The 22,629-nt window shown below is 46.5% G+C and overlaps 1 protein-coding gene across 5 annotated transcripts in view; it reads right to left on the bottom strand.

Moving 5' to 3' along the window:
* CCAR1 (cell division cycle and apoptosis regulator 1) overlaps positions 1 to 22,629 on the bottom strand; it is a 2,209,777-nt gene that overhangs the window by 942,786 nt on the left and 1,244,362 nt on the right. The gene's annotated exons all lie outside the window — the stretch shown is intronic.

Raw genomic sequence — 22,629 nt, 5'->3', positions numbered from 1 at the left:
GAAGCCTCTTTGAAGAGCTAGGTGTAATGTTTTGCACATCAGAAGGTTCGCCATTGTCTCAAGGTGGTCCTCGACTGACTATGGTGAGCCTGCCTTGAACAGTCAGTCATTGAGGTAGGGAAAAACCTGTCCTACAACTTGCGAACTTGGGCAGCGACCATCGCCATCACTTTCAAGAACACACGAATGGTGATGGTGAAGCCGAAGGGCAGCACAGCAAATTGAAAATGCTCCTGGCCTACCGTGAACCAAAGTTAACATCTGTGAGACTGCAGGCCAGGTATATGAAAATATGCATTCTCCAGTTCCATTGCCATCATCGATTTTCTAGGATCCAGGTCAGACAGAACCTGGGGCAGTGTGAGCATTTGGAATCTGTACTTCCACTGGAAGGCATTCAGAAGGAAAAGATCTAAAATAGGACAGAAGCCTCCATCCTTCTTTGGCATATGGAAAGCGTGTGAATAAATGCTCATCCCCATCTCTGAGGCCAAAAACTCTCAATGGCTCCATTGGAAAGTAGATTTTGCATCTCTTGCAGCAAGATGGAAAGGTGCTCCTCTGAGAGCCGCTATGATGTGGGAGAAAGCTGAGGTGGGCTGAAAATAAATGTAAATTAATGAAAACGCATAGCTCTGTTGAACAATCTGGAAGACTCATCTGTCAGATGTTATGGATTGCCACCTAAGAAGAAAGGTGTTGGAGCCTGCCTCCCACAGGATGGATATTCACTGCTAAGAACAAACTAAAGCTGCTTGTCAGCTGTTCCCACAGGAGAGGGGGACAGGAAAGATCAGTGCCCCTGGAGGCCTGCACAGTGCCTGCTTGATCCCTGTCCGGGCCATGAAAGTACAGAGGAGACTGCTGCAGGGTAGAGGGGCCTGGCAGTGTCTGTCAACCCCCTAGAGTAGCCTTGGAAAGGGTGAAACTGGTGTTACAGATGTCTGTCAGGGGTGGAGAGACCTAAAGACCTGTGGCGTGGCTAGCCTTAAAACATTGTAAGGCAGAGTCAGCTTTTTCTCAAGATAGGTGGAATCCATCAAAAGGCACATCTATCAGATATGCCTGCACATTACCTGAGATTCCTGTGGACCACACTGATGTAGGGTAATGAAGCATCACATTGGGGGAGACTGCTTGCCCCAAGAAATCAGCTGTATCCAGGGCAGCAAGCATTAGCCAATTTAGCTGCATTCTGGCCACCCTGAACAGTTTAAGTCAGGGAGACTCTATATACTTCTGGAACCGCCAACAAGATTTCACTGTCTATGTTCCAGAGGTCGTGCGTATATTGGCCCAGTAGGCAAACTGCATTGGTCAATCTCAAGGTCAGGCTGGCCGATGGAAACATTTGTTTCTCAAATGCCTCAATCCTTTTAGACTCCCTGTCTAGGGGGGAGTCTTAAAGGATGAATTGGGTTTCACCTTCCTGGTGGAAGCCTGCACCATCAGACTTCCTGGAGTAGGGTGCGGTGTCAAAAGATCAGAGTCGCCTGGCACCAGTCTATGGCATCTCATTATAGAAGCAAGGCTAATACTGGATGCCCATCAGAGTATTGGTCAGGGCTTCAGTGAATGGGAGTAAGGGCTCAGAGGTAGCAGGCCCAGGACCTCTGTAAGGCCATTTGCTTAAATTTCGATAGAAGGCAGTTGTGGGTCCAGGACCTCTGCAGAACTTGGACTTCCCACAGCAACAAAAGCACTCTCTTCTGTAGGGGTATCAATGGGGTACCAACCCTGGATCAGGGAAAAAATATATATATATATATCCCCAGTCAGAGAATAACCTTCTTTGTGGACGTTCCCACCAGGGCTACCTGTTTTGTTGGATTAATAGCGGCTTTGCTCGGTCACAGGAACGACCCGCCGCTGTGTGGATCTGGGGCGCTCCGACTTCTGTGTGCCTGCTCAGGATAGAAGGCTCGAGCTGGAGGATATGATACAAGCAGCTTCCACAGACTTCAGGGGTTTCTCAGACCTACTGCTAGATTTTATCTGGTCATTTATTCAAACATTCAGCAGCCTCCACATGCATCTTATTTCTTTGAACACTACATAGACCATAATCATTGGGGCTTATCAGTTGTTCGTACACGCCCACTGGGGCGGAACATTCAATAAATAGAAACAGGTGTTCAACTATGGCTGCTGTAATGTTATCATCATCAGGCTCGTGAACAAGACGGAGGTTCGAAACGCGTCGAGCCATGAAACATTGATTGACCCTTGAACTGTTGCAAGTCCCCAGAGGATACCTTACAAATGGATTTATTTGAAAGCTACGAAAATCAGCTAACGCGTTTAAACTGCCTCCGCAGTCTTTGTCAAACCTGAATCCCCACCATTTTCTCACTAATTTGCAGCCTGTGCTCATTTTGAAATTTTAAAGGTGCTGACAATCCAAAACACTTTACGGATCTCTCGAGCAGCCAGGTCCTAGGTACGGCGGGGCTGTCGACGCTACCGAAGACGCACTCTGGGACAACAGCGGCGCCGTGCGGTAGGGGATATCACGCTGCCTGCTACATTGCTATTCCCTCCTCACCTCTTGAATGCCAGCGATCTTCACCTACGAACAGCACTACGCCAAGGTATTTCCTCCCCTGGTGGGATCGGCAATTGGGTGGACAGGGTTGGCGCTGTCGGTGCTGGTTGGAACATTTGGGCCCCACATTGAGCCCTTAATTAACTACACGGGGGACCGGCACCCTGCCCCCCCAATAGACAGACTTGAGTACGGTGCGCTGAGTGTGGCGTATTGCCCCCTACACGGAGTGAAAGGCGGCGAATATGCACCCTGACGCAATAGCATTGCTGCCATAGTTAATGTGCACTTAGCCTTCATTAGTGCCGTGAACAGGAAGATTGCGGTACTCTGTTTGGTCTCGGGGGATATCTTCCAAGCAAGATAAGTGCAGCTGGAGGAGCGCCTGCTCTGGGGACACACTCTTGGAGCTGTCTGCTAGACTAAGCTGACCCATAGTAGATACTAGCCACAACAACCGCTGCCGTCGTTGGGGACTGCATTGTCCACAATCCTGAGCTCTCCCAGGAGGGAGGAGTCACGCTGCTAGCCTGCGCCTAAAGGCGCTCGAGACACCACCTGCGCGGGCCGCGCGGGCCAAGGGCGAGCCCGTCCTTGCCCGTCACTGCCAGGAAGTGGCAGGGCAGGGCCACCCCCCTTTGACTCTTCTCTGTCCTCCTATGGTGTGGACTCAGAATTTTTAAATCTTCTCGTGGCCCTAAGGTACTGTCTGTTACTGAAGGATTTTCCCCTGGAGCTGCTCCCCACTGGTATTGACTATTGACTATTTCTAAGGACACATATTATATGTGTGGGGGCAGGTATCTTGGGGGTTGTTAGTTTGGATTGTATGGTGAGAATTTCCCTTCGATTCCTTTTGTATCACCACTTATTTTGTTACACTTTGAACCACTGTTCAGAAGAAAAAGTAGAAAAAATATCATCATAACTATTCTATCCAAACGTTCTCCTGGGTAATTGGGGCTGATGGGTAAGAGGAAAGATCAGGAGAGGGCCAGTGGCCATGTAAATGCCAAAAGGAAGACAAAAAAATCACCTGGTAAAGTCTGTCATGAGACCATGGATTGTATTGAATCGATTTTATTAGAATACCAGGAAATAGCTGATGGCGTCTTGTTCCCCGAACCTAGACAGGATTTTTTGTCCCATCCTCCGAACTCCCAGCTACAAACTAACCCAATATGTACTACTGAATCCTGAGCTGTGCCCGAAGCCCCAACTGAAATGTATGCCATCACTCAGAATACTTGTTCTATTGAAGTAGGGTCTTCCTGACCAACTCTTCTCAGGATTTTGGTATGGAATGTGGCTGGGATTTCCAAACTACTATCAGACCTAGAATGGTGTACCTTTATAGACACTTTTGACATAATCCTGATGCAGGAAACCTGGAGCTTATCCACCCCCCACAGAAGTGGCTACTCTGCCCTTGACATCGCTGCAACCAGGAAGATGCGGGGACGTCCCAAGGGAGGTCTGTTGGTTTGGTTAAAGAATGCATTAGGGAGTAAAATTAAGCGCCTTTATGTAGACTCACAGGACATTTTGGCTTTTGAGCTGTCCCTATCCAGTGGTTGGCAGGGGAATTTTTTTAATGTTTATAACAGGGTGGACTGGGGAGGAAACTGAGACTCTCTGTATATTGGACAATGCTCTAGTCAAGTATTTGGATAACATCCCCATTATAGTGGCTGGTGACTTTAATTGTACCTTTGAGCCCCTCGCTCTAACTGCCCCAGATTTGACAGAAGAGTGGAATAGGGAATGGTCAATCCCGCCACTAAACCTTCCTAATGTTAAATGGACGAAGAGAGGTGGTCAGCTGCTAGCTTTAACGCTCCAGCATGACCTACGAGCAACAAATGGGAGAACCAGATCAGATCCAAATGGGGCCCACACGTATAAGAGACCATATCATACTCGTAGAATAGACTATTGTTTAATAACTCCTAACTTATGGACTGTACTTGATGATATGATAGTGGAAAATAGACTTGAAAGCGATCATAATGCACTTGCACTTTCTCTATCTGTGTTAGGTAATACACAGATCACCCCAAATGGCCATTGTGACCTGGGAGTGCTATCAATCACAAATAACCAGCGATCGGTAAAGTGGGGCTGGGTAGAAAAGCATCCGGAAGTGCTAGACTTAGTCAAGAAAAAAACATCGAATCTAACAGAGTATCTAGCCAAAATCCCTAGTAAAGACGCTGTAAAGAATTTATGTTTATGCCACGAGCATCTCTTTGATGAGGTTAGGGAATTGCTTAGTCGGCCTGTAAAAGCACCGGGAAGTGGTAGCCACTGTACTGGCAAAAAGCAAAATTCATCAAGTTGCTGGTTCAATCGGGATTGTAGAAAGTCCCAGGGAGAGCTTATTAGTGCTCTAAAGCGCAAGGTGCACCCTGAGACTGTGACTTGCATTGACAAGTATACGCGGGCCATTACCAGTGCCAAAAAGGAGTGGGAGAGTTCGCCATGGCTATCTTTACACATAGCATTAAATTACAAATATCAACGGTCTTTTTGGAGAGAGGCAACTTACTGGCTTAAGGGAGAGAAACTATTGTTGTAATTTAACATACAGCTTGATGAATGGATGGCTTATTTTGGGTCTCTCTATGCAAAAGATAGTCACATTAGCGGTGAGATGGGTGTTTCTCAAACCGGGGGGGTGAGCGGGGACTTTGAGCCCCTGAGCTTTTCTATGGCAGAAACAAAATCCCCAATGACTTGTATAGAGGATACATTTCTATGGGGCTCGTACAGTAATATGTTATCAAATTTGATCCTGTCCGGAGCACCTGTACCGTTATCGTGGCAGGTTGAGGAAATTGTACCCATCTACAAGAAAGGTGACAAAAATAAGCCATCAAGCTACAGGCCGATAAGTTTAATTGACTCTCTCCAAAAGATCTTTTGGAAACAAGTTTTGGGGATGCTCCAAGATTGGATGACAGAGTTCCATGTTTTAAGTGATTTTCAAGCGGGATTTCGTTCTAAATTTAGCACCTTAGACCAGGTTTTTCGTTTTATTTGTATCTATTGGAAGGAAGTGGATGTCAAAGGGGGAAAACTATATGTGGCCTTTGTTGACTTGCGCAGAGCTTTTGATTCAGTGCCCGGGGCCAATCTGTGGACAGTACTGAAAGAATTGGGCCTGCCTCCATATCTTTTAGACATTTTAATTAGACTCCACGCCTCCAATACAGCCCAGGTTAGGTGGGGCCCCAACGATGAAGTTACAGATACCGTCCCCGTAAATCGTGGAGTGAGGCAGGGTTGTGTGTTGGCGCCAACTCTTTTTAATAATGGGGTTATTGATTTTCTGGATAGGGATGGTTGCGATGCCCCGAAAATAAACAATAGAAGAGTTTCTAAATCTCCCCAGGGCCTCCAACAATATTTAAATGATTTTATTCAGTTTTGTAATGACAGGGGGCTGTTTTTAAATGAGGGAAAAACTAAGTATATGATTTTTAACAAGAGAGGGACAAAACACTAGCAGATCCATCAGGGCAGGTAGCACCTTACTTGAACAAGTAAACGTTTTTGATTACTTAGGAATTCGTGTAACCCCATCAGTAAACTGGGACGCTCATAAGGAAAAGGCCAAGCTACATCAAATCTTTCAATGCAACCATATTAGTAAGATACACAAAAAAACAGTGTCACGACAGATAGCTCCTGCACTTGAAATTTATAACTCTAAGGTACTGGGGAGCATATTGTATGGTGTAGAGTTGTGGCGGATAGGAAATATATCGCTCCTAACAGTTGTGGAAAATCGTTTTTAAGACCTTTGGTTGACCTCCCCCCTAGCACCCTCTTCAAACCTTTGTACATGGATCTGGCACACAGACAACTGAAACACAAGGTAACTCACGGATTGATAATGTTTTGGTTTAGGTTGTGGACTGTAGAAGAGCTTGAGTCTTACCGTGAGACCTTCTTAGACCTCCTAAGATTCCCAAAGGCATCTACAATTAACTGGTTTACCACCCTACGGAAAGCTCTAGCAAAACTGGGTTTGGATGCCTTTTGCCTAATCGCAACTTATTGTGATTCGTAAATTGCCTAAAATTAATACCGTACTTATGAATAGTAATGTGCGAACCTATTGCAAATAAAGTACAGATGTGCGTAAAATTATCCATGTAAAATCATCACTGGAAATACCCAAAAATACTGACAAGTTAAAAAAGTGTTAAAATATCTTCTTTTTGCAATGTTTTTTCTCTCACTCAGCCAATGCCTTACTGATATCAAATTCAATGACAATCTTTGGCCAGTGCCGGACTAGTCCACCCTATGTAGCCTGCGGCAGTCGCTTCACAGGACCAACCATAGGCATAAATGTTAAAACACACATCATAATATATAGTGTTGAAAACAACTCTTTTTTCCTCTTTCTACTTGGTGAACACAAGGCTAGTGCCCTACTGTTCAACCTATGTCACACCAGTAACTCTCATTCAATCATTACTGTTCAAACTCATATTGATGGACATGCACAGAACTATGTTGCCTGTACCGAGTCACTAATATACTCAATACTAGTACCACATATTCATGCCTCTCAGCTAAAATTCGGGAAGTGATCTCACCAATATTAACTCACATTAATACATATATATTTAATTCAAATATTACTTATATGTAATGGAGTAAGGCAAATGCCTGATCCCTACCTCAGGCAACACGCGATGACATGATCGTTAAAGTGCTAAAAGTGTAAAGTGCCAAGTGAAAAAAATAATAAAACAATATTTGCTTATGTTAAACAAGAGAAAGGCTGAAAAACTTCTAAGACATTTCATTGCAAGTGCGAGCTATGGAAGAGAGCGCTTACTACTTTCTTAGTCTGTATATAGTCAGTATTAAATATTCTCTATGGACTCTTAGCAGATTTACAAGTGTACATAGAGCTCTTCTTCTGTATTGTGACCATTAGGTATTTTGCAGTTAAAGCGTATAATGTGTCGAGATTCAATGTGTCTCAGGCATCTCTCTCTATTTCCACCTTTCAATCTTAATGGCACTTGATCTATGGCAAAATAACGCAGGTCCTCCAAATTATTGGCATGGAACTGCTGAGAATGCCTCGCTATGGGGTATGCCTGATCCCCATTCTTGATTGCTCGCACATGCTGCAAGATCCTCTGATGCACAGGCAAGATGGTACTTCCTATGTACAATTTCAAGCAGCTACACCTAAGTGCGTACACTACGAATTGACTTTTACAATTTAGTGGTTTATTGATATGCCACTTATTCTCAGAGAATGGCAGGGGTACTTCTGTGGTGTTCTCACCATAGGTACACGCCTTGCACTTGTGGCATTTCCTAAAACCCTTGCTCTCGCTTAGCCAAGTTGATGCTTGAATTTCTGGACTATTTGTAACCAGTTCTTCCCTTAGGGATCTTGCCCTCCGGAATGTTATTAGAGGACCTTCCACTAACTTGTGTTTTAGAAAATTGTCTCCAAGTAGAACATGCCAATGTTTCTGCATTATGGATTTCAGCTCCCTGTGCTGCTTGCTATACTCAGTAATGAAGCGTAACTGTTGTTCTTAAATTGACGGTTCATTACTAACAGATCTTTTGGCAAACAGCAACTGCTCTCTCGATTCACTGTTGGCTTTAACCACTGCGGTCTTCAATTTAGACTTGCTGTACCCCCTCTGCTCAAACCTCTCCGTGAGCTGCTCTTGTATTTGGGACAGTTGGACAGGACAGCTGCAATTCCTGAGCATCCTCAAATTTTCCGCATAAGGAATGCTGTTGATCAATTTTGGAGAATGGAAGCTGCGGCATGCAATATTCTATTTCCGTAGTCTCTTTACGGAAGGTTTTGGTGTTCATTTTGCCCTCCTCAATATATACTGTTAGATCTAGAAACTGAACTTTATTACTGCTTATGCTCGATGTAAAGCTGAGATTCAAATTATTCCTACCAATGCTTTCAATAAAAGCTTCAGCTGAATTTGTGTCACCCCTCCAGATTATAAAAAGATCATCAATATAATAGGTCCAAAGGACTACATTTCCCGGGCATATTGAATGGCAAGCACCTCCAACCAGCCCATATGCAAATTAGCATAGCTGGGGGCAAAGCAGGTGCCCATTGCCAGCCCGCACAGTTGATGATATAGGTCCTTACCAAACAGGAAAATGTTGTTTTTTAGGCACCACCCCAACATGCTGATTAGCATTTCAGTGTGCCTGTACAATGACAAGGGTCTAGAGCTTAAAAAGTATTTCACTGCATTGATTCCATCTTCATGTGAAATACTAGTGTATAAGGAGGTGACATCCAAAGTAATCATAATAAAACCCTCCTCCCAATCAATATCATACACTTTTCTTAAAAAATCCCCAGTGTCTTGTAAAAAAGATGATAACTTTTTCACATATTCCTGTAGGAAAAAATCTAAAAACCTGGAAGTGTTTTAAAATAAACTCCCGATCTCCGACATAATCAGACGACCGGGTGGCTTCTACAAATTCTTATGAACCTTAGGTATCAGATATGGGACTGGCGTGACAGGCGAATCAGTTTTAAGAAGTTTGTGTTCCGATTGCGAAATTAAATTTGCGGTTCTCCATTTGTCTACTTGCAAATGATAACCAATGGCAGTTTGTCGTAGAACACCTTCATCCACCCTGTGATAGCAAAGCCTGTCTTTAAGTTGCAATTTAGCTTCTTCTTGATACAAGGTTAGCAGCCAAAGGACTATATTCCCGTCCTTGTCCACTTGCCTGACAACTATGTCAGGTCTTGCTTTTAGTTTCTCTACCACTTTCCCATAACCTATGTCCTTTGCTTTCGTGAACTTGTTCTCAAGCTGCTTAATATGTAAGTACTTCAAATCTTGAATGACTAACTCTTTAAATTAGGGGTCTCCAACAGGTCGATCGCGAGCTACCGGTAGCTCGCCGACCCTCTGAGAGTAGCTCGCGCTGCTATTTAATTTTTGAGACGTCATTTACAATTTTATTTTGTATCCCGTCATTTTCTTTCACAACTTTCAGCCCTTTTCCACAACTAAACAGCCCTTTCCCGCCCTCACACTAACCAGCTGCTCTGATTGGCTGTAGTGAGCTTAGCTGGGGTGGGCTGAAGACCGTGACGTTTTTCCTCCTACTAACGCGCCACCTGCCTTTTCCAGGCTGGCACTGCGCCTCCCATAATCTTCCACTCCACTGACTTCACTTGGGCCTCACGGAGAAGCTCTGAGGTTAGAGGGGTCCCTGACCCTGCATGAGCCGAGTCGCCGGATAAAAGCACTCAGTGCTTGCAAGGCCTTTTGATTTTAGCGTTGTCTGCCACTGCACTTTAGATCTGCCTTCAGTAAAAAAGCGCAGTGGCAAGCAACGTTTAAAATTAAAAAGTACTTTCAGGCACTGACTGGGGCTGTGCCGATATTCAGTGGCGTAGCTAGGGTGGGGCGGTCCCCCCAGGCGGCACTATTTTGGGGGCGGACAAAGGCATTCAGATAAGGCTCGGCTTGCTTTCGTGGACGGGCAGAGAAGGAATAGGACTTGGGCAATGTCCTCTTCTTTTTTGTGCTGGCAGCTGTCCCCCCCTCTCTTCCTATTATTCCCTCACTTTCTGTCTTGCTTCTCACTTACTGAAAACCGTGACTTGAAGAAACGGTTCACAACCTCTCTTTCATTTAGTAATGGATCCAAAAAAGAAAAACACTCTTGCGAGAAATGCCCTTTTTCTGACATTTTTCTATTCCAAAGTGCAGCGGGATGGAGAGAAATAAAAGGTTTTAAATATGAAAAATAAATACATAACTAAATAAAGCAAGACAGAGGGGTTGCAAAGTGGCCAGATTGGTTTTATTTACATCCAAATACATCAGCATCACTTTACAGAGTTTGCCAGTGAAGCGCTACTTTTGTTTTCTCGTCTTTCTTTGAACAGCATTGCTGTCCCCAGGTGGGAACGTGTACCATTCCTGGAGGTACTGCAATACCTGGTTGATGGATGGATTGGAAAACACAATGTGTACCATGGCTCTGTGTTTATGGATGTGGTCTTTAAACCATACTGCTTACGTTTTGTAAGGATATAAGCAATGGACATTGAAACGGTTCCCTTCAGGGCCCTCTAGTCATGTCCTTAACTTTTCAGGTAAAACCACTTGTTGATTTCTGAATAGTGAGTGAGATATCGTTAAGGTAACCATGTTGTTTCTGCTTACATTTCACATGCTTTGTTTACTTAATCTTGCATTCCCTATGAGTGGTTGCTTTAACTTTTTTTTTTAGGCAGCATATTACTCTTATCACGTGCATAATTTGAATTGAGCCACATCCAAGTGTTTATAGGTGGCACAATTAGGTTATAGCTGAAGGCAGTGCGAGTTTCTCTCAGTGGGGAAGTATGGTGTTCAGTGGGGGAGAGGATGTGGCACTATGGCCAGAGCTGTTGAATTTGGAACTGGGGAACCGGGTTCAGCCTTCATGACCAGTCCACCAGACCACTCTACTGAGGGAGCACATTCCCATGCTAGAACTTAGAAGGCCCCACTAGACCAATCTACGCGGGAACTCTTTAGTATTTTGTTCAAACCACAGTATGGGCTCTGAAGAAATTAGGCTTAAAATCAATTAAATTGGGCGTGGGGGGCCTCTCGGAAAAATGTGCAAGTTGCTTGGGGTTTAGTAGCTCACGACGATTTTCACTGACCAGAAGTAGCTCTCACTACACAAAAGGTTGGAGACCCCTGCTTTAAAGGAATCAATCAAATCCTTTGGCACCATAGGTAAGAAAGTGGATCGTGGTCTAAAAGGTGTGGTGGGTTTGTCGTGAATTTTGAGGCCTTGTTCCATTAGAAACACACCATCGGATACCTCCTGCGTACTGCCCATAGTGAAGCTATTCAAATCTCTCAATACTCCTAAATCTGAAACCTGCAATGCAGTGCTACTCTCTGCATGTTCAACTGTCCGCATCTCTGTAGGTTTAACAACTTGGCAAGTCTAAGTTTGCGTGAGAATTTAAAACAGTCAATTCTGGTCTGCACATTCCACCCCAATAACCGTTACTCGAGATGAAGATTACTCAGTAACAGCATGCAATCGCATTGCTAACTACTTCGGAGACAAAGTGCGCAAGATTTACTCTGCTTTTCCCGACACGCCACCCTTAGCGGAAGAACCTGCAGATTTAGCAGGAGCTGAAGCTGACTCAGATCTGCTACTTCATTTCACCACTCCTCTATCGGAGGATCTCGTTAAAATCTGCAGATCCGTCAGATCTGGCTCCCCACGCGATCCTGCTTCCCCAAAAAGGCTGAGTGACAGCATAGAGACACTGGAACCTTACATCAGGCATTTGCTAGATGTCTCCTTTCGATCCAGTTCTCTACCTGTGGACTGGAAACAGGCTGTGGTGCTTCCCCTCCGCAAGAAGCCTAACATTGGCCTCGATAAGCTGGATAACTTACGCCCCATCTCTCTCCTGCCATATTTTTCGAAGGTAGCAGAGAAGGTGGTAAATAAGCAGCTAATGAAATATGTGGAGGACAGTAACCTTCTTCATCCGACTCAATTCGGGTTCCGGCCACGCCACTCCACCGAGTCTGCCCTTCTTAGGGCCTCCGAAACTCTCAGGCAGGGTGCTGACGAGGGTCAAACCATGGCTCTCATCCTTTTAGACCTTAGCGCGGCGTTCGACACTGTGGCACATTCCATCTTGCTACAGTGTCTGAGCAAAGGTGGGGTGAGAGGGGCAGCGTTGAAATGGATTTATTCATTTCTCGCAGGCCGAGGCTTCCAAGTGAGGCAGGGTGACTATTACTCTGAGCGAATTGCTCTGGACCAGGGGGTGCCGCAGGGCTCGTCCCTGAGCCCAACACTTTTTAATCTCTACGTAGCCCCGATTGCCTCCTTGGTAGAGAGCTACGGCCTCCGAATGGTTTCCTATGCCGACGACACGCAGTTGGTGATCTCCCTGTCGCGCGCACCCGATCTTTCGGCGGACATCTTCAGAGCCTGTATGCAAGACCTAGCTGCCTGGATGTCCGCAAACTGCCTTAAGCTTAACGGAAATAAGACCGAGGTGCTTGTCGTAGGGGGAGACCGATCGGCGTGGACGTCGGCATGGTGGCCTCCATGCCTTGGCTCAACACCTATCCCATGCCTGAAAGCAAAGAACTTGGGCATTTGGTTCGACTCCGACCTGACCTTCGGCCCTCAGATCAACCAGGTGGTCGGATCATGCTTTGGGACCCTCAAAAGTCTCAGGAAGGCATTGAAGTTTTTACCTGTAAAGGCCCGTCAAACCCTTGTGCATGCACTAGTCACCTCAAAGATGGACTATGGCAACCTCCTCTATCTAGGGACTCCGAAGAAGAATCTGAGCCGTTTACAGGTCTTACAGAATGCCGCTGCTAGGCTAGTACTTAGACTACCCAGAAGAGCCGCATCCTCGGTGGCCCTTCGGTCCTTGCACTGGCTCCCGATCAGAAGTAGGGTTGATTTCAAAGCACTCTGCATGTGCCATCGGATCATCAACGGGAGGTCTCCTCTCCCTTTGAAAGGACTGCTGACACCTTCTGAACCGTCCCGCTCCCTCAGATCTTCTGGCTCGGGACGCCTTGTTGTCCCCAAGGTGTCCAGAGCACGGATGGGCGGAAGATCCTTTAGGTACCTTGCAGCCGTCAGATGGAACACATTACCCTTAATATTGCGTCTCGAACCATCTGAACTAATCTTTAGAGCCAAGCTCAAAACTACACTATTCGAACAGTAAAGTATTCCACTTCTGTAGGTTCCAGTTAGCAGCCGCTCCTTAGCGCGGGGACACGCCGCTGTGCGTCACCAAGCGCTTTACAAAACTCCCTAAATAGAAATAGAAATAGAAACATAGTCCATATCTTGGGGGGTACAGTAAGAGAGGCCATGTGATAATATTTGCAATTCATCAGTATTTAATAAAAAGTCAGACAAATTAATGATATTGATACTATTATTTGCATCATATATTTCCTCCTGTTGACTGGTTTCTTGCTCACAGCCACTTCTTGTTCTTCCTGGTCTGCGGCTCTTCCTCCTCCCCCCATTCCTCTTCTAACTGGTCCTCCTTGCCCCGTAAGGGCCTTAAGCTGCTGTTGCGGTCCCACCGTAAAAAACGCAACTCATCCTCCACAGAGGGAACACTGCTCACTGGTCTTGATTCATCACCGTTAGTCTCTACCTCAGAGCTCAACTCTGACTTCGACTCATCATTGCGCTTGGCAGTGTTACTGATTAAGCCAGTGGACATTTTTTGCCGCATTATGTTCTCAAATCTCTTCGAGAACGTAAAAATGTGGCCCCTTTGATAATCTAACTTGTCCCTTCGGAACTTGGTAGCCTTGAGATCTTTTATTATCTGTTCGTATTTTTTTATTCTCTTGCATTTCTTGTTGCATTTTCTTTATTACATCCAGATTTGGCAGTTTACTTATCTGTTCAGACAGTATTTCAATTTATTTTAGGAGGGCCTCCCTATCGATGTCTGCATATTTAATCAATATTGCCAGCATGCCAGCATTGTAAGACTATGAGATATGCCCGAGATATGAGATATGCCTGCACATTACCTGAGAATCCTGTGGACCACACTGATGTAAGGTAATGAAGCATCACACTGGGGGAGACTGCTTGCCCCAATAACTCAGCTGTATCCAGGGCAGCAAGCATTGACCTATTTAGCTGCATTCTGACCACCCTGAACAGTTTAAGTCAGGGAGACTCTATAAACTTCCGGAACCGCCGACAAGATTTCACTGGCTATGTTCCAGAGGTCGTGCGTATATTGGCCCAGTAGGCAAACTGCATTGGTCAATCTCAAGGTCAGGCTGGCCGAAGGAAACATTTGTTTCCCAAATGCCTCAATGCTTTTTGACTCCCTGTCTAGGTGGGGGTCTTAAAGAATGAATTGGGTTTCACCTTCCTTGTGGAAGCCTGGACCACCAGACTCCCTGGAGTAGGGTGCTTTGTCAGAAGATCAGAGTCGCCTGGCACCAGTCTATGGCATCTCATTATAGAAGCAGGGCTAATACTGGATGTCCATCAGAGTACTGGTCAGAGCTTCAGTGAATGGGAGTAAGGGGTCAGAGGTGGCAGGCCCAGGACCTCTGTAAGGCCATTTGCTTAAATCTCAACAGAAGGCAGTTGTAGGTCCAAGACCTCTGCAGAACTTGGACTTCCCACAGCAAAGAAAGCACTCTCTCCTATAGGGGTACAACCCTGGATAGATAGATAGATAAATAGACAGAGATATAGATAGATAGATAGATAGATAGATAGATAGATAGATAGATAGATAGATAGATAGATAGATAGATAGATAGATAGATAGATAGATAGATAGATACTTTGTTAAGCGCACGTATACCTAAAGGCCTCTTGGCGCTAGGAGGGGAGGGAGAACCTTCCTAAGGATTACTAACAGTAGGCTAGAGTGAACAACCATGTTTTCAGTTTTGTTTTCTGAAATTGGTGTACTCAGATGTTAGTCTGATGTCTATTGGCAAGGAATTCCAAAGTGTAGGGCCAAGAACAGAAAAACGGAAGCCGCCCATTCTCTTGAGCTTAAATCTTGGAATAGTCAACATAAACATTGTGGCTGATCTGAGATTCTGTTTGGGTAAGTAACTTGAGATCTCTGCAGGTATGAATTTGGGGCCCTTTTCATAGAGTGCATTGAAGACCATGCAGCCGGTCTTAAACATGGACCGCTGAGTCACCGGAAGCCAGTAACTGCTACAGAAGGGGTTTGGTGTGGCAGTGTCTTGGTTGCTGAAAGACTAGCCTGGCTGCTTGATTATGAATCAGCTGCAGCCTATGGGTCTGATTAGCAGGGAGCCCTAAGTAGATGGCGTTGGAATAATCAAGCCTGGACATGATCAGAGCAAGCATGATAACCATGCTTGCTTCCCTGGTAAAGAATTTCCTGATTTTCTTAAAGGTCCTCAGATGGTAAACGCAAGAGGCGGTAACCAGGTTGATCTGTTCATGCATGGATAGTTTGGCATCGATTTTAATCCCTAGAATTTTAACCGGATTTTTAGGGATAGGTGGAGTACCCAGTACAACTGGCCAATGTGCTGGTGTCCACTGATCGAGTCCGTAATTGGAGACGACTATCTCAGTTTTATCTGAGTTTAATTTGAGATGGTTATGACTCATCCAATCTTTGATGAATAGCATAGTATGTTGGAAGAAATCCTTAGATTCCTCTGTCTCGTCAATCGGGAAAATCAGCTGCATGTTGTCTGCATAATTAAATACCTTCACTCCCCTGGTTTGAAGAGCATGAATCAGGGGACAGATATAGATGTTAAACAGATGTGGTGAGAGAGAAGAGCCTTGCGGTACACCCCATGTGGTATTGACCCAAGCTGAATTGAAGGGTGCCAGCCTGACAAGATTGGGTGCGTTCCTCTAAAAATGAGAGCATCCAGTCCAGCGTCTAGCCCCTCAGGCCCGCCGCTTCCATTCTGTCCGCTAATATGGTGTGATCCACGGTATCGAATGCGGCGGATAGGTCTAGTAAAACCAGGGCCTGTGTGCACCCCCTATCTGCACCCTCTTTCAGGTCATTCACTACACTCAAGATGACTGATTCAGTGGAGTGTGATGGTCTGAAACCTGCCGGCTGGAAGTCCAGGAAATTAGTTTCTTCAATAAAAGCACAAAGGAGTTTTGCAACATGTGCCTCCAATATCTTCGCCGGATATGGGAGGAGCGATATTGGTCTATAGTTGCTCATTAAGCTGGGATCTATTCCAGCTTTCTTTTGCAATGGGACCAGCACTGCCTCTTTGAAGGCACGTGGGACCACCCCTTGATCTAAGGAGATGTTAAGAAGAGAGAGAAAAGCATCCGGAAATTGTGTGAGAAGGTCTTTTTGAATCCTAGCGGGACAGGGGTCATCGGGGGAACCAGATTGTATCTTATTTCTAAGCTCTACTAGCCGATCTAAGGTAACATTTTGGAAACTAGACCGGGTTATGGGATTAGTGTATCACTTATGTGATTTCCAATCTTGAGAGTTAGAGGAGATAGATTCCTTGATGACCTTAATTTTGTCAACAAAGAAAGTATTCAGGTTGTCGCATAAGACTTGTGAAGGAGTAATGGCCAATGTGACACGGTCAACACTAGGGAGTTCTCTAACTATTCAGAAAATATCTTTAGATTTATTTTCAGAGCCAAGTACCCTGTTTGCGTAAAAGGCTTTTGTTGCCTCCACAATGGCACCTTTATACTCAGCTAGTGCTTTTTCGTACCTTTTCCTTTCAGTAGGCGAGTAGCTTCTCTTCCATTTCCGTTCCGCCTGGCGGGTTTTGAGTTTTACTAGTTTTAACACTGTAGTAAACCAATAAGAGGTTTCATACCTCCTCGAACCCCTCTCTTTCCATTGGAATGGGGCGTATATCTCACATGCTCGTAGTTGCCAGTTGGAGATAGCTCTTTCCAACTCATTAACATTATCCGTTATAGTTGGGAATGTAGATTTCAAGGTATTAAGGAACTCTGGTAGATGGACACGATTCCAAATTCTAGCCAGTAATTTTGTGCCATTCGACGATTTAGATAAGGATAGCCCATTTATAGCAAAGTGTTATCAGGTGGTGATCTGACCACACACATGGCTTGACCATTAAATTATGGACAAAAAGGTTAGAGGTCCATAAATGGTCTAAGGCATGCCCTTTAACGTGGGTGGGTTCCATTATATGCCCTTCTAAATTCAGGTTATTCAATAGGTCAGTAAGCTCTTTGGAACCCCGGATTCCCCTTCCTCTGTAGACTAACAATTCTGGCCTCCAATTAAAACAATTTTTGCATAGTCTATAGTAAGTGGGGTCAGATAATTAGCTAATTCAGTGACAAAATCTCCTTTTGCAGTGGGGGGTCTATAAACAAATATGCACACTAATGTAGATTTAGGGAATATTAATTTTAGTGTGAGACTATCCACTGAGGCAAATTCAAATGAGGCAATGGAAATGGCCGAGAGATCTTTTTTAATGATTGCCGCTACTCCTCCTCCTCTCTTCCCAGGAGGTCTATTTGCCTGCATCAAGTAATAATTGCTTGGGAGCGCCCCTAGGAAGTCAAGCATAGATTCCAGCGTAAGCCAAGTTTCTGTGACTAATAACAGATCTGGTGCTTCGGTTTCTAAGAGGTTAAAATTTCCATTTGATGTTTAATCAGGGAACGTGTATTGAGACAGATTACATTTAGCTCTTTCAAATCATAGGTCTTTGTCCTGGTGGTGACGTGCTCATTCTGATTTGGGGGCGAGCATTAAAATGCTGAGACGGACAATGGAGCAATAGGGTCAAGATTCAATAGTCCGTGATATTCTAACTTATGTATGATGTTAGGCTCAGTTCTCTGGTTAGCCTTAGAGGCCAGAGATCGTAATTCCCACGAGGACTATCTAATTAATTGGGCATAGTGACAGGCCCCTGGCCCTGCCTGCTGCGGACGGGCTTGCATTTGGTGCGCCTTCGGCACGTCCGCTGCGCGCCCGCTTCTCCATCTGCTTATAAAGAGGACGTGGCAATAGTTCCAGTCCGTTAAGCAAGTCTTGGCCCCTCCTCCCGACAACCACAAGTGAGTGGGTCAGGCAAGGTCAGGCAAGATGTCTGCCCCCCCCTCTGCATGAATCGAGCACTCAGCTCGCGGCGGACCGAGGGGGCAGCACTCCAAAACCCCCCCACAGCAGGACTCAGGTAAGTGCCAATAGTGATCTACAGTGCTATTTAAAAACAGTGCAAAATAAAAAGAGACGCAAGTTAAAAATAATGATCTATACTCAACATACAAAAATTGGAGTTTCATGAAGGTAAATCCTTCCTACGGTAAGACAAGCGCTAGAGAGCACTCAGGAAGCTCCCTCTTCGCTGCGTGGCCGCTTCTCCATCTGCTCATAAAGAGGACGTGGCAATAGCTCCGGTCTGTTAAGCAAGTCCTGGCCCCTCCTCCTGACAACCGGAAGTGAGTGGGTCAGGCAAGGTGAGGCAAGACGTCTGCCCCCCTCTGCATCAATCGAGCACTCAGCTCGCGGCGGACCGAGGGGGCAACACTCCAAACACCCCCCCCACAGCAGGACTCAGGTAAGTACTAATAGTGAGCTACAGTGCTATTTAAAAACAGTGCAAAGTTAAAAGAGACGCAAGTTAAAAATAATGATATATAACCAACATACAATAATGCAGTTCCGTGAAGGTAAATCCCCCCTATGGTAAGACAAGCGCTAGAGAGCACTCAGGAAGCTCCCTCTCTATATATATATAGGTTTTGATTTAGTGCACAAACTAAATCCTGATTTGGATTTTGTACCAACATGAGTGCTGGTCCCTACTGTTTCAAGGGACAGTGGAGCGTTATATAGATATAGATATATATATATATATATATATATCCTACTGGCAGTCGCCAGTAGGTAGTTATAGTTAGGACCTATAATCCATAGGAAATCCGCAACATTCTATTTGGGATAACTTTGGAGCCGGTTGACGAATCTTCGCGAAATTTTCAAAACTGGTTGGGCGCTCCGGTCCGCTCCTGTCCTGAAAGTCTCGGGGTGATTCGTCAAGCGGGGGCCGAGAAAAAAGGGGAGTCTCAAAACATGTTTTCCCCATGCAATTTTCCATAGGAACCTTTAATCGCAGCTACAGCCCGAACTGCTGAACGGAATTACACAAAATTTGGCAAAAAGGTAGCCCTTGGTTCAGTCGTGCCTTTTGGTTAAATGGTGTAAATCCGTTCAGTAGTTCCTGAGAAAATTAGAGTTAAAAAGATAGATATATCTGGGCGGAGCCTAACCACACATCTCATCGTGAGATCTGATTGGCTGTCAGCACTTCATCCAAGAAGTGTTGGCAGTCATCTTGGGACCAATATACATGATAGCACCTCATTAAAAAGCATTGCAGTTAATAGAAGGTTTTAAGACTTTAGTTACATTATAAATCATTTGTTGATGGTACCATACTCATTTTAGGAATTGTGGTGTGTTCTAAGGTGATTTTACCATGTGATAAAGCCTTCTGCTGGGATATCATGAATCATGTTTGAGAGAAAACTATTTTCTCATGCTTTTTCCACAGAGGTTTGGAAGGTGATCTATAAGCTAAACTGAGAGCATATTTTCTGTAAATTCACATTATCTTTCTCTGTCATGTGAGAATGAAGTCTGACATTCTCAGTAAAACAGGTACATCCAACAAGGGCAGAGAATGTCAGTTGATTCCTTTGTGTTCTACTGCAGCTTCCCAGAGTGTTCTAAAGAACAACTAGAGCGCTAACAGTCCTACTTATGACAACCGTATTGCACACCTGAAGCTATCTTGATTGGAATCAATCAATCAATCAATCAATAATTTGTAAAGCGCACTACATACCTGCAAGGGTTTCAAGGCGCTGAGGGTGGGAAGAGGGGGGTGCTGTTGCTACTGGTCGAACAGCCAGGTCTTGAGTTGTCTCCTGAAGGTTAGAAGGTCTTCGGTTTGTCATAGGATGAGGGGGAGGGTGTTCCAGGTCTTGGCGGCGCGGTGGGAGAAGGATTTGCCTCCGGCTGTGGTTCAACAGATGCGTGGGACGGTAGCCAGGGAGAGGTCTGCGGAGCGGAGTTTCCTGTTGGGTATGTAGAAGGAGAGTCGACTGTTGAGATAGGCTGGGCCGGTCTTGTGGAGTGCCTTGTGTGCATGGATCAGGAGCTTGAAGGAGATACTTTTGTCGACAGGGAGCCAGTGCAAGTTCCTCAGGTGGGGGGTGATGTGGTTGCGGCGCGGGACATCGAGGATCAGGCGTACAGAGGCATTCTGGATTCTTTGCAGTCTGTTGATGAGCTTGGTCGGGGCTCCGGCATAGAGGGCGTTCCCGTAGTCGAGTCTGCTGCTGACTAGGGCCTGGGTGACTGTTTTCCTTGTGTCAGTCGGGATCCATCTGTAGATCTTGCGGAGCATACGGAGGGTGTTGAAGCAGCTGGAGGAGACAGCGTTGGCTTGTTTGGTCATGGTGAGTTTCGAGTCGAGGATGACTCCCAGGTTGCGTGCGTGGTTGGTGGGTGCGGGGGTGTTCCCAGCGACGCGGGCCACCAGGAGTCGTCCCATGCTGAGGGGTTGGGCCTGAAGATGAGGATCTCCGTCTTGTCTGTGTTCAGCTTAAGGCGGCTATCCTCCATCCAGTCGGCGACGGCCTTCATTCCCTGGTGGAGGTTGGATTTGGCGGTGAGGGGGTCCTTGGTGAGGAAGAGGATCAGTTGCGTGTCATCGGCGTAGGAGATTATGTTGAGGTCGTGTTGTCGGGCGATGCGTGCGAGGGGCGCCATGTAGACGTTGAATAGCGTCGGGCTGAGGGAGGATCCCTGCGGGACGCCGCAGATGATCTCGGAGGCTTCGGATCGGAACGGGGGAGGCGGACTCTCTGGGTTCTGCCGGAGAGGAAGGAGGAGGTCCAGTCCAGGGCCTTGTCTCGGATCCCTGCGTCGTGGAGTCGTGTGCGTAGTGCGCGGTGGCAGACGGTGTCGAAGGCGGCGGAGAGGTCCAGAAGGATGAGGGCCGCCATCTCGCCTTTGTCCAGTAGGATCCTGATGTCGTCTGTGGCGGCGATGAGGGCGGTCTCGGTGCTGTGGTTGCTGCGGAATCCTGACTGAGAGGGGTCCAGGATGCTGTTGTCTTCGAGGTAGCGGGTTTGCTGGATGTTGACTATGTTCTCAATGACCTTAGCTGGGAACGGGAGCAGGGAGATGGGCCGGAAGTTTTTGAGTTCGCTCAGTTCCGCCTTGGGTTTCTTTAGTAGGGCGTTGATCTCGGCGTGTTTCCAGCTTTCAGGCAAGGTCGCGGTCTCGAAGGAGAGGTTGATGATGTTGCGCAGGTGGGGTGCGATGGAGCTGCCGGCTTTGTTGAAGATGTGGTGTGGAAAAGGGTCAGATGGCGAGCCGGAGTAGATTGTGCCCATGGTCTTCATTGTGTCTTCCATGCTCACGTTGGCCCAGGTTGTCAGGGGTTCGTGGTCGGTGGGGTGTGTGGGTTCTGGCGTGTTGGGGCCTGTTAGGGTCGTCCGGGGGTTGAAGCAATCATGGATGTCGGCGATATTGCGGTGGAAGAAGGTGGCGAGGGAGTCGCACAGGGCTTGCGATGGCGGGATGTCGTTGGGTTGGAGCTGGGGTTGGAGAGTTCCTTCACAATGTTGAAGAGCTCCTTGCTGTTGTGTGCGTTGTTGTCGAGGCGGTTCTTAAAGGAAGTCCTCTTGGCGGTCCTGATGAGGTGGTGGTGGTGGTTGTGGATGGCGTCTTTGTGGGCTGCGCAGGTGTCCGGCGATTTCTCGCTGTGCGATATGTTAACCAATTTCCGGCAGATGTGCTTTGACGCTAGGAGTTCCGGGGTGAACCAGTTGGCTCTCTTGCTGGTGTCTTTGAGGGTTTGTGTTTTTCAGCGGGGCTAACGTGTTGGCGCAGTCGTCCATTCATTGTCTGAGGGTGTACTCACCAAAGTTAGGGGTTGGTCGGTGGGTTGAGTGCGAGGTTTGTCTGTAATAGTACTTCGGTGATTTTGCCCCAGCAGCGACAGGGCATCTGTAGGGTGCGGTGATGTGGGACGGGTTTCCGGAAGGTGAAGTGGATGCAGTGGTGGTCGGTCCAGGTGGGTGCGGAGACGTGGCTGAAGGAGACGTGGGGGCTGGAGGAGAAGATGGCGTCGAGCGTGTGAACGGCGATGTGGGTCGGCGTCGTGACGAGCTGTTCCAGTCCGAGGTTGGCGAGGTTGTCTATCAGGGTGGAGGAGTTGCTGTCGTTGTTGTTCTCCAGATGGAAGTTCAGGTCTCCGAGGAGGATGTAGTCGGTGGAGGTCAGTGCGTGCGTGCTGATGAAGTCGGTGATGGCATCGCAGAATTGTGGTCGGGGTCCGGGTGGTCTGTAGACGAGGGTGCCTCTTAGGGTGGTCTTGGGGTCCGTGTGGATCTGGAAGTGCAAGTGTTCGGCGGTGCTGAGAGTGTCATCGGTGTTTGTTGAGACCTTGATGGTTTTCTTATGGACGATGGCGATTCCGACTCCGTTG

Source organism: Triturus cristatus, chromosome 1_2 (assembly GCF_964204655.1).
Source record: "Triturus cristatus chromosome 1_2, aTriCri1.1, whole genome shotgun sequence".
Lineage (NCBI taxonomy): Eukaryota > Metazoa > Chordata > Amphibia > Caudata > Salamandridae > Triturus > Triturus cristatus.
The sequence above is the reverse complement of the archived record's forward strand: the minus strand, read 5'-3'. Positions and strand labels throughout refer to the sequence as shown.